Raw genomic sequence first — 13,507 nt, 5'->3', positions numbered from 1 at the left:
ATGATGGAGTCAGAGTTTATAGCTCTTGACTTAGTCGGGAAAGAGACCGATTGACTTAGGAATCTACTTGTAGAAATTCCTATATGAGAAAAACCAGTACCTCCTGTATCTTTATTATGTGACTCGCAAACTGCAATTTGTGTTGCTAAGAGTCAAACTTACAATGGTAAGAAGAGACATATTCGAATAAGATATGAATCTGTAAGACATTTAATAAAGAATGAAGTACTCGCTTTGGAGTACGTGGGGTTTGAAGGGAACCTAGCTGATCCACTAACCAAAGAGTTAAGTAGGAAAATGGTTCTTGATTCGCCGAGAGGGATGGGTCTTAAGCCTAATGGTTGAAGAATTCATGGTGGGTTTCTGTAACGGCCTAATTTTAGTGAAATCGGAACAGTGGTTTTGTGACCACAAATTCGAGCTAAAAAGGAAAATTTATTTTAATATTATGGCATGGTCTATATTATGATAGAAAGGTGGCATGAAAATTTTGACAAGAAAAATTTATTAGTTTTGTAGTTAATTGATTAAAAAGGACCAAATAAAAAAATGCATTTTCGGGACTCCGTTCTGGTAAATCGGATTCATAAATATTTTTAATAAATATTTACGAAACTAGTTGTGTAGTTAATTAGGTTTTAATTAGGTGAATTTGACTTAATTAGGAGTAATTATAAAAAAGAGCTAAATTGCATAAAGGGTAAAAGTTTAATTATAAATTAAAGAAAGTTAAAAGGACCAAATAGGAATTATACCATTTTTAAATGTTGAGGCGGTTTCCAATAAAAAATAAAAAATATATTTTAATTAAAAAATATATTATATATTATATTAACTTAATAAATAAGTAATATATTAATTTATATTATTATATTATTATATTATTATATTATTACATTATATATGTTATATTATTATTATATATATATGTAAAATAAATGAAAAACAAACAAAGAAACAGAATAGGTTGAAACGAACAGGGGAGAAAGAAAGAAAGAAAAAGAAAAAGGAGAAATTAGGGTTTAAGAGTTCAAATTCAAATTGGTAAGTCAATTTAACTCATTTTCTTGTAATTTTTGAGTTTTTATGATCCTAGAATAAAATACTACTTAGTATATGTTGAAAATTTGAAAGTTAGTAGATTTTTGGACATGGTTAATGTTGAATTAATTGATGAATGAGGGGTTGAATTAATAGAATTTAAAGTTAAAATTGGGTAAAGGATTAAATTGAAGAATAAGTTAAAAGTTTTGTTTAATATGGACTAAATTGTAAACTTGTGAAATTCAAAGAAAAATTCTGAATTTTTTGAAAGATAAGCGCTGTAAATGATATATGGAAATTTCGGCTAGGCTTGAAACAAGGATTAGATTGCATGGATGTTATTTTTTGAGCCTAGGGACGAAATTAAAATTAATGAAAAATTTAGGGGAAAAATAGTAATTTTACCTAGAGTGTAAATTGAGTCCAAATGAATATGAAATGTATTAAATTGATGATTAAACTTATTTATTTAGATCCGAAAAACTCAAATACGAAGCTAGATCGAGGAAAGGACAAAGTCTTGGATTAGTAGACTTTTGTATACAAATAAGTATCGAGGTAAGTTCGTGTAACTTAATATTGATTCTTGAAATGTTGGATTGTATGATTATGTGATATGAATGTTAATTGAATATTTAAAAAATATAAAATGTGATTGTATGTTTGACATGACTTTAGAAAAGAAATAAGTCCCGGTTGAATAAAAGAAATTCGATGGATTATTGTAAAGGTGATTCTGCATATGTTGCAGACAGGATTTAGCTCGGATGAGTAATCTTGATAAGTCTCTCGAGCATTATGAGGTACAAGCATAGTAATTGGTTGTCGCATATGTTGTGAACTACCACAGCTTTTTGTGAGCATCGAGGTATAAATATAGTGATTGGTAGCAATTCCGCATAAGTTGTGAGCTACCGTAGCTCTGTGTGAGCATCGATGTATTGGTAGTAATTCGCATAAGTTGTGGACTACCGTAGCTCTGTGTGAGCATCAAAGTATATGATTTACCCAAATGACTTGAAAAGGTGACTCGAGAGTTTCGTACACTTTAAGTGTACTATATTAGAGTATACATCGATATTTCGATAATTTCAACGAGAAAAACTTAAAAAATGTTAATGGGTTTGAATGAATTTCTCTTGAAAATGTACATATGGTATGGAATTATAAGCAAGTATAAATTATGATATGATGAGCTAATCTATGTTATGATATTATGTGTAATTGCTTGACTAACTTTGATGATGAAGTTGTAGGTGATAGGATAATGATTTATTTGCTTGAATGCAAGTTATGATATGATGAGCTCATCTATGTGATGATATTATGTGTAATTGCTTGACTAACTTTGATGATGAAGTTGTATGTGATAGGATAATGATTTATTTGCTTCAATGCAAGCATGTTTGATTAAATTTAATAGAAACACTTGGTAAGTTAGTTTCTGGTTACATGAACTTATTAAGCATTAAATCCTTACTAGGTTTTATTTTCTATGTTTTATAATGCTCGGAAGCTTGGAAAGGTTGGAGATAAGTCAGAGCAATATCACACTATCAACCTACTCATTTTGGTATACAAAAATATTTTTATTTTGGTATAATGGCATGTATAGGCTACTAGTACCAATTTTAATGATGAATTGGATGAATGTAATTTAGCCATTGGAATAGCTAGTAATGACTTGATTTTGGTATGTTTATAAAGTAAATTATGGTTATACATGTATGCTTGGTACATTTTGGGGTAATTAGATTTAAACATGTATGTTATGGAAATGTAATATATAAATTAAGATTTAAAGCATACATATCATGTTAAATGTTTGAAATTGTCTTGTAAATAATGCTTGAATTGGTTAGTTGGTATTGGGAAAGTTTTGAACAGGTTTTGGATGAAATAGGTGAGAAATAGGGCTTGGAAAATAGCCTTATTTTGTCTACACGGGTGTGTGACTCCTATAAGTAAGAAATTTTTTGAAAGTTTGCGAAAAATTTCCTTGAGATACCTATTAGTCCCAGATCGATTCTAATGCATGTTTTGGGCCTCGAGGGTCCATTTAACGGACGTTATGACTATTCTTGGGAAATGAATAGTATTTGACTCAATTTATCTAAAAATATTCTATAAACTCTGGTAATGCCTCGTGACCCTGTTCCGGCGACGGATACGGGTTAGGGGTGCTATAGTTTCTAAGTTCAACCTGGTCAAATAAAACTATGGAAAGACTCATAGTGTACATTTTACCTATACTAATGGCGAATGATGTACATGCATAAGGATGAGTTTTTACTCTTAATGAATTCATAGCCCAGATTTTGGGTGGTCCTATTGAGGCGGACTTGATGAATTCACCGACTTGATAGGTTGAGTTTGTTACTTTTAATGAGTTCATATCCCAAAGTTTGGGTGGTCCTATTGAAATTGACTTGATGAATTTACCAAACTTAAATTTGAGAGGATGGGATTAATGAAAGCTCTTAATGATTTCATAGCCTTAATACGGGAGGTCTATATTGAGATAGACCTGATGAAATCACCAATGTAAGTGTGAAGGACTAGCCACCTTCTATGAAAACCATTTTGAGCAGCTTTTCTAGAGCACTCACAAGGATCCAGAGGTATGTTGGCTAACACTTATTGAGTTATCATGGAACTTCAATTGGATCCGAGATTAGTTGTGTCATGAGTTAACTCCTATCTTAACAAGTTCAAGATTTGTTGACTTGTTAAAGAGAAGAATCATTTATTTCACTATGTACTAGTTCAAATCCACAAGATACTAGTGCTTAAGCAATTAATTTCACTATTGCTCTACTCACATATTTTAACTAAAATAAAACTTTATTTTTTCTCGTGTTTTCAGAAAATCTTAAAATCATTTTGCACTAATGGGGGATTGTTGATAATACAAAGAAAGTCATGATTGTTGAGGATTTAGTGAGGGGCTGTTGAGGATTTAGTAGAGATATTGTTATGGCGTTTTTTACAAAATTGCTCATTCCTTTTTACCTTTTTGCCCTTCTGTTACTAGTATAAATAGAGGGTTGATTTCCTCTTTTTTTTTTTGCACTCAACAGAAACACAACCCTTTCTGAAAACATTTTTTCACTTTCTTTCTATTCGTAATTTCTTTATAAAATTTATCTATTTTTTCCAAATCACTTTTAGAGAAAAATCTGTCTAAGAGTTTGGGTTTTAAGCGGGACTGATTGTGACCCCTCCAAACTTTCCTGGGAATTGTTCCTATTGTGATTTCATGAGAAGGGCAACACTAATTAAGTCCCATCTTCCATATTCAAGTGTACGAGTATAGAAGGATCGTGTTGACCTTGGGGGACGATGTCCACTACATGATTACACCAATCAGGGTGAATTCGTTTCTAAGGCAATGGATTTACCATAAGATAATAATTTTTTACTTCATATTTAATTATTTTTTTCCCAATCAGTGCTAACAGATTTGTTTTTGTAGTAGATTATATTTCCAATAGACAGTAGGCTTTGAAACCGTTAGGAAAGGATAACTTAATAGCATCTCAGTGCTCCACCTTTCAGTAGCCTCCCTTGGAAAGCATTTCATTTAGAAATCTTTCCCTTCACTTGACATGCTCTGGTACTATTTTTGGCTCGTATCACTATATCCCCATCTTGATTGGAAATTCCTTTAGTGGTTTTACGGTGATCATCTGAAGAACAACACAACCTAGGGACCATATGTCTAATGCAACATTGCTTTTGTTAGTGGCACCAAATTTAGGTGGCATGTAAAATGGTGTGCCTAAAAAGTTTAGAATTGAAGGTTCTATCTCTAACTCGCCAGACCAAAATCAACTATCTTTAGCATCTCAATTGGAAGGAAAAAACTAGTATATTATAGGGTTTAAGGTCGCAATGGACATACTCTTTTACATGAATGCAATGAATGCCTTCAAGCAACATCTTGATGTAATACTTGAGATTATCTTTTGGTTTATTGCCACCATATTTTTTGATTAGGTCTACAAGAGTACCACCTGTCGGGCATATTCAAGAAGTAAGTTGTAAAGGGACATCCCTTTTTCTAAGAATAAATCGTTACCATAGCATTGAACAATATTATCACAACTAGCATATTGTCGAAGAAGGTTTATTTCCTTTTTAAGCGAATTAGAGTCTTCATAAAAACAGGACTTGATAGCCAAAACTTAATGGTAAAAAACCAAGTCTATAAGTTTTACCAAGTGAACTACTCCATAAGAACCACTGCTAAGACTTTTCCTTTTCATCCACTTCAATTCTAAACTATTGTCTGCAACTCCTTTTACCACTGAAAAGTAACTTTAATGTTCAATAACCAGAGAAATTTAACTCAAACAATCCAACAATTATGTTAACACATCAAGCAATGAAAGAAAGCCAAAAACATAAAGAAAATAAGTAATAGATGCAACAAAAATTGATCTGATTTCATTCAACTTGAAAGCAATGCATTATAGGTTGAGTTTACATACCTAATACTCAACTAACACCACTAATCAGCATTAAGTCTGTTAAAACATTGCTTGTACACTAAAACAATTCAACTAAACAAGTTATTCATCACCTAAACACATCAAGGTGTTATCAATCTTGTCCTTTTTCAACTAAGCAAAATTGCATTGCAACTAAAAACATAAAACATATTACTGCAACATTCACACGAGCTGCATGCATTAAAAAAAAACATCTTAGCAGCATGGTTGGCCACCTTTCAATACTTGTGACAGCCCAAAATTGACCCTAGTCGAGAAGTGGTTTCGGGACCACAAAACCGAGTCTTATAAATAATTAAAGATTATATTCTGTGTTTATGATGTGCGTAAATGCTTGTGTGATAGTTCCATACTTTAATTTGGTCAGTGTATGTGGAATTATTAGTAGGGACTTATGTGAGACAATTTAGAAATATGCTAGGCAAGTGTTCAAGTGGCCCATTAATATATGTGGGAAAGTGTTTGTCCTTGCATGTCAAATTAGCCAAATTAAAGCATAGTGGCTGGCCATGCTATGGGTGGAAACATGTCACCAACATGTTATGCTAGTGATGTATGCTAAGAAAAATAAAATAAAGAGCATGGTAATTAAACAATGAAAAGGAAGGGTGATGAAAAAAAAATGGTCTCATCCATACCCCCCTTGTTGCCGTGAGTTGAGGAAAGAAAACAAAAAAAAAAAATGTGTTCATTCTTGAACACCTTTGGCCGAATAGAGGAAAGAAAGGAAGGGGAAGAGCTTGAGAAAATCGGCTATGGTGGTTTGCTAGACTAAGGTATGTTTGATGTTGTTCTTGAGATGCATGCATGTTTTAGTAGTTGACTTGAGTTCTAAAAGCCCATGGTTCAATTTTGTGGATTGATGATGATTTTGTGTTTTGCCATTGATGAGTGCTTGAGCTTTTTGATAGTTGTTGATGAAAAGTGAAAGATATGTTAAAGATTAATATGTTAAATTAAGGCTTGGTAAGCTAGCTATTAAGGTGAAATGCTAATGTTAGTATTTGATTTGGTAATAATCTGTTTGGGGACAGCAGCAGTAAGGTGATTTTGGAAAATCGCCATAATTTGTAGGAGTTGAATTAGAAGCTGAGTGAATTATGCCATTAAAGCTTGAAGAGTCTATTTTCTTACAAAGGAAACTATAAAAACAAAAGAGTTACCAATCTTGAGATATTTGAAGTATTGTGGGGCTGAGTCAAAATGACTACTAGATTCCCTGTTCTGTTTTTAGGAAATCATTATAAATTGTACAAAAATGATTATAAGATAAAATTTATATGCTTAGACTCCTTAATGAGTCTAGTTTCAAATGAGATCAAATACAACACATTTTGAATTCTGTAAAATGAGAAATTTGATTCGTAGTGAAGAGTGGTCAGAATAGTCAAACAGTGAAACAGGGGAAACTTTAAGAAAAATCTGGTATTGATTGGCCAAGCCAAAAATTCTGAAAATTTTATGGATGGAAGATATACGAGTCTATATTCAGGGAAAATTAACAGCTAGTGATTTGGAGTTTTGTAGCTCCAGTTATAAACAATTTAGCGACTACTGCTCAGGAAAACAGCTCGTAGTGAATATGTGATTTTGTTGTAAACATTAATGAAAATTTGCCAATGAGTTATTTATTGACTATTATAAAGCTTACTATAATCTATGTGTGTGAAGGTCAAATCAATATATATATTATTCTGAAAGTAATACTTGAATAGTCGATTAATGACTATTTTAAATTTTGTTGAACTTAAGCTCAAGAGCAAAAGGGAACTAGATCCGATAAAGGCAAAGAAAAGATCACTGAGTAGTCGAGTTGGAACCGTCTTACCCAACACAAGGTAAGTCATTAAGCATGTAGTTGGTATTATTTCAAATGGTCATAATGTTTATGTATTGATGCTGAATGGAATGAATAAATATACATATATATATATGCATGTACGTATGTGATGATGAAATTGTTGAATGAAAAGAAAAGAGGTAAGATGTACTGAGTTGTTGATCTTGGCACTAAACGTGCGGGTATAACCATTTATGACCATGAGATTGGCGCTAAGTGCGCGGGATTAAATTGTACAGCACTAAGTGTGCGATTTGACTATGTTGCACTAAGTGTGCGAAATGAATATGATGCACTAAGTGTGCGAATTGACCATGCGGCACTAAGTGTGCGAGTTTGACTATGTAGCACTAAGTGTGCGATTTGATTACGTAGCACTAAGTGTGCGAGTTGATTATATAGCACTGAGTGTGCGGACTCAATATGCATTCGTGAATCATTATGCACACTATGTGTGCGACACTATTGAGTCGATCGCGGACAGCGGATCGGGTAAGTGTCTTGAGTACATGGCTAATAGGTGCTATGCTTATACTTGGTGTTGAGCTCGGTAAGTTTGAACCTATGTGACAACTATACTTGAAGTCACGTACATAAAATTTATCGTAGGATGGGTGAAAGGCCGTTTAGTCGTTTGATTGTAAGGAAAATAAATTGATTTATGAAAATGCTTCAATGTCCTATTGATGAGTATATGGAATGTGAATGCATGAATTGATATGAAATTGAATCGATAGGTTGGAGGAACTATGGTATGGTTCGGAATGGATGGAGTAATTAGCCTCGTTCCATTTTGTTTTCTCTTGTGATAATGTTATTGATGGATGGTAGTGCATATCTTATGACTTACTGAGTTATAAACTCACTCGGTGTTTCCTTGTCACCTATTCTAGGTTTCTTGGACACATCTCTTTTTGCGTGATCGGGCCGTCATCGAAGTCATCACACCGGATAGCAAGTTTTGGTACTTTCTTCTTAGTTGGCTTAGAAGAACATTTTGGCATGTATAAGCTATTACGTTGTGTTTGAACTTTGGCATGTAAACTTTAAGCCATGCGAAAATGGCACGAATGTTCGATTGAGTTGGATCAAGGGTAGGCATGAAATGGACCTAGTTACTTTCGTAACAGATGCTGGCAGCAGCAGTGTCATGAGATTGAAAAATCACTAAAAATAGTAGGAGTGGAATTAATTGATGAATAAATTATGTAATCGAAGCTCGATGAGTCTGTTTTCATGAGGAAGTAACGAAAAGATCATATGGGCAGTATATTAAGAGATAATCAGATTTTTGTGGGACAGGGCCAGAACGGTTTCTGGATTCCCTACTCCGACTTTGGAAATTCATTATAAATTAACCAGAGATAATTAGGGGTCGTACCATATATGTATAGATTCCTCTCTGAGTCTAGTTTTTATAGAAACAAACGGCATCAGTATTGAAGCCCCGTGCAGGGAGATATCTAAGTCGTAATGGGCAATGGTCAGTGTAGTCGACCCCTGCAACATGGGAGACTTTGACTAATAAACTGTACTAATTGGCCCGACCAAAAATTCTAGAAAAAAATACATAGATGGGCACATGAGTCTAGTTTCTGGGAAAAATTACGAAACTGATTTTCGAGTTACGAAACTCAATATATGATTTTTAAAACGACTAGTACACAGATTGGGCAGTGTCTGGAAAATAAATTTTATAAGGGGTTAAAGTCAGTTAACACCTCGTGTTCGACTCCGGTGTCGGTTTCGGGTTCGGGGTGTTACATTTGATTGGTATCAGAGCTATGGTTTAGTCGGTTCTAGGACTACCATAGCACGTATGAGTCTAGCTATACATGCCTTAATGTTAATGTTTAAAAGGGTGATGACTTCTAACGGTTGAAATGTTTTTGTTTTGATTAGTAAATGGATCCCGGTGTAGAAAGAACCCTAGCGGATGACGTTGAGAGCGTAGCGTCTGCTCCTGCACAAGGGACGCCGCCTGTTGAACCTCAGTCATCTGCGAATAATCAAGGTGAGGGGGCTAAACAAGCCTTCTTTACCATGATGAATGAGTGGGTCGCGCAATATGCCCGAACCAACCCGGCTGTCCAACAATTCCCAAATTTGAATAATCCACCCCAAGAGCCTGTAATGCCATCAGTCGCTGATCCTGTGAGGCTGAGTAAGCCACCTGTAGACTTGATTAGGAAGCGTGGGGCCGAGGAGTTCAAGGCCATAGTAACTGATGATGCCGAAAGGGCCGAGTTCTGGCTTGATAACACCATTCAGGTGTTCGATGAATTGTCATGCACACCTGACGAATGTCTAAAATGTGCTGTATCTTTGTTGCGAGACTCAGCCTACTATTGGTGGAGGACCTTGATTTCCATAGTCCCGAACGAGCGAGTAACTTGGGACTTCTTTCAAACGGAATTCCGAAAGAAATTTATTAGCCAACGGTTCATTGATCAGAAGCGTAAGGAGTTCTTGGAACTCAAGCAAGGCCGTATGACTGTATCTGAATACGAACATGAATTCGTAAGACTCAGTAGGTATGCCCGAGAGTGTGTAGCTGATGAGGTTGCTATGTGCAAAAGATTCGAGGAAGGATTGAATGAAGATTTAAAGCTACTAATGGGTATTTTGGAAATAAAAGAATTCGTAACACTAGTCGAACGAGCCTGCAAGGCGGAAGAACTTGGAAAGGAGAAGAGGAAGGCTGAATTTGAAGCTAGAGATTATCGTAAAAGATCGACGGGTAAAGCTCCGTTCTCAGCTGTAAAGAAGTTCAGGGAGGACATTAATAAGTCGAGGGCGACTGCAGGAATTTCCATCAGGGCAAGACCATCGATGGGCTCCCGAGCTACTTCGGTAGCTAGTGTGGGCAATAATCGTCACGAGAAACCTGAATGTCCCCAATGTGGAAGACGACACCTAGGTGAATGTTGGGGCAAGTCTACTAGCAGGGCCTGTTACGGATGCGGTTCGAAGGACCACTTCATTAGAGATTGCACGGAGCTGGATGAGAAGAATAAGATTCAAGGTGCAAGACCTAGTGGAGTGACATCTAGAGGTAGACCACCGAGAATTTTAGGAGGCAGGGGTGGTAGTCAGAGGGGGGCCTCTGATACGGCCGATCGAGCCGAGAACCGTACTCCTGCTAGAGCATATGCCATTCGCGCACGAGAGGAGGCATCCTCCCCCGACGTCATCACTGGTACCTTCACTCTCTTTGATACTAATGTGATTGCATTGATTGACCCTGGTTCTACTCATTCATATGTATGCGAAACCTTAGCAACCAGTAAGACTCTACCTGTTGAGTCTACTGAGCTCGTAATTCGAGTATCAAACCCTTTGGGTCAATGCGTACTTGTTGATAAAGTGTGTAAGAGATGCCCTCTAATAATCCGAGAATCCTGTTTTCCGGCCGATTTGATGCTTTTGCCGTTCGACGAGTTTGATGTTATTCTTGGTTTGGATTGGTTAACCGCGCATGATGCGGTTGTGAATTGCAAAAGCAAGACTATCGATTTGAGGTGCGCAAATAACGAAATAATCCGAGTTGAGTCTGCGGACTTAAGGGGGTTGCCAGCTGTAATATCAGCAATGTTGGCCCAGAAATATGTAAGGAAAGGGTGCGAAGCATACCTCGCGTATGTACTTGATGACAAGGAGTTAGAAAAGAAACCCGAATCGGTGCCGGTGGTTTGTGAATACCCGGATGTTTTTCCTGAAGAGTTACCGGGTTTGCCACCTGTTCGGGAGGTAGAGTTTGGTATTGAGCTTGTACCTGGAACTACGCCAATTTTGATCGCTCCGTATCGTATGGCACTAACCGAGTTAAAAGAGTTGAAAGCTCAGTTGCAAGAATTGACGGATAGAGGTTTCGCTCGACCGAGTTTCTCACCTTGGGGTGCACCAGTATTGTTCGTGAAAAAGAAGGACGGAACCATGAGGTTGTGCATTGACTATCGTCAACTGAATAAAGTGACGATAAAGAATAAGTATCCGTTACCGCGTATTGATGATCTGTTCGATCAATTAAAGGGAGCATCGGTGTTTTCAAAGATAGATTTGAGATCGGGTTATTATCAGTTGCGGATTCGAGATTCGGACGTACCCAAAACTGCTTTCAGAACGAGGTACGGTCACTACGAGTTCTTAGTGATGCCGTTCGGGCTCACTAATGCCCCTGCGGTGTTTATGGATTTGATGAATCGGATCTTCAGGCCGTATTTGGATCGGTTCGTAGTTGTGTTTATTGATGACATCTTGGTCTATTCAAGAGATGAGACCGAACATGCTGAGCATCTGAGGCAAGTGTTGCAAATTTTGCGGGATAAGCAGTTATATGCTAAGTTCAGTAAGTGTGAGTTCTGGTTAAGAGAGGTTAGCTTCTTGGGTCATGTGGTATCCGTATTGGGTATTCGAGTTGACCCGAGCAAAATTTCAGCTATACTTAACTGGAAGCCTCCGAGAAATGTTACCGAAGTCCGGAGCTTTCTAGGGCTCGCCAGTTATTACTGACGATTTGTCAAAGGTTTCTCGATGATAGCCACACCAATGACGAAGCTACTTCAAAAGGATGTTAAGTTCGAATGGACGGAGAAATGTCAGAAAAGCTTCGATCAACTGAAAACTCATTTGACTGAAGCTCCAATTTTGGTGCAACCCGAATCGGGTAAAGAGTTTGTCATTTATAGTGACGCATCCCTACTTGGGTTGGGTTGCGTATTGATGCAAGAAGGTCGAGTTGTGGCCTATGCGTCAAGACAATTGAAGCCACACGAGAGAAATTATCCGACCCATGATCTCGAACTAGCCGCCATTGTGTTTGTATTGAAAATATGGCGACATTATTTGTTTGGTGAGAAGTGCCATGTGTTTTCGGATCACAAAAGTCTCAAATATTTGATGACTCAACGAGACTTGAATCTGCGACAAAGACGTTGGCTTGAGTTGTTGAAAGATTACGAGCTTGTCATTGATTACCACCCGGGAAAGGCTAATGTGGTTGCGAACGCCTTAAGCCGGAAATCATTGTTTGCTTTGCGAGCGATGAATGTACACTTGTCTGTTCTACCTGACAATGTGTTAGTAGCTGAATTAAAAGCCAAACCATTATTGACTCATCAAATTCTTGAAGCTCAGGAAGTCGATGATGAATTGGTTGCAAAACGAGCTGAGTGTGTTCCGAACAAGGAATCGGAGTTTCAGATTGATGATGATGGTTGTTTGAGGTTTAGAAGTCGTTTGTGTGTTCCAAGGAATTCGGAACTCATTCCGATGATTCTGAACGAAGCCCATTGTAGCCGAATGTCAATTCACCCGGGGAGCACGAAAATGTACAACGACTTGAAACATCGGTTTTGGTGGCATGGTATGAAACGAGACATCTCCGACTTTGTTTCGAGATGTTTAATATGTCAACAAGTGAAAGCGGAACATCAAGTGCCTTCAGGGTTACTTCAGCCGATCATGATACCCGAGTGGAAATGGGACCGAGTCACAATGGACTTTGTGTCCGGACTGCCATTGTCCGCAAGTAAGAAGGATGCGATTTGGGTTGTTGTTGATAGGCTGACTAAGTCGGCTCACTTTATCCCCGTGCGTACGGATTTTTCATTGGATAAACTAGCCGAATTGTATGTTTCTCAGATTGTGAGATTACATGGAGTACCTATTTCTATCGTGTCGGATAGAGATCCGAGATTCACCTCGCGATTTTGGAAGAAATTGCAAGAAGCTTTGGGTACCAAGCTGCATTTTAGCACCGCTTTTCATCCCCAAACCGATGGTCAATCCGAGCGGATAATTCAGATACTCGAGGATATGCTGAGATGCTGCATCCTTGAGTTTAGTGGTTCATGGGAACGGTATGTACCTTTGATTGAATTCGCTTACAACAATAGTTTTCAATCAAGTATTAAGATGGCACCTTACGAGGCTTTGTACGGTCGTAAATGCCGTACACCATTGTTTTGGACCGAGCTCGGTGAAAGTAAAATTTTCAGAGTTGATTTGATTAAAGATGCCGAACAGAAAGTAAAGGTAATCCGTGAAAGTCTGAAAGCAGCCACAGATCGTCAGAAATCGTATGCGGATTTGAAACGAAAAGACATTG

This window comes from Gossypium hirsutum, chromosome A07, assembly GCF_007990345.1.
Source record: "Gossypium hirsutum isolate 1008001.06 chromosome A07, Gossypium_hirsutum_v2.1, whole genome shotgun sequence".
Classification (NCBI taxonomy): domain Eukaryota; kingdom Viridiplantae; phylum Streptophyta; class Magnoliopsida; order Malvales; family Malvaceae; genus Gossypium; species Gossypium hirsutum.
This window is presented reverse-complemented; position numbering follows the sequence as displayed.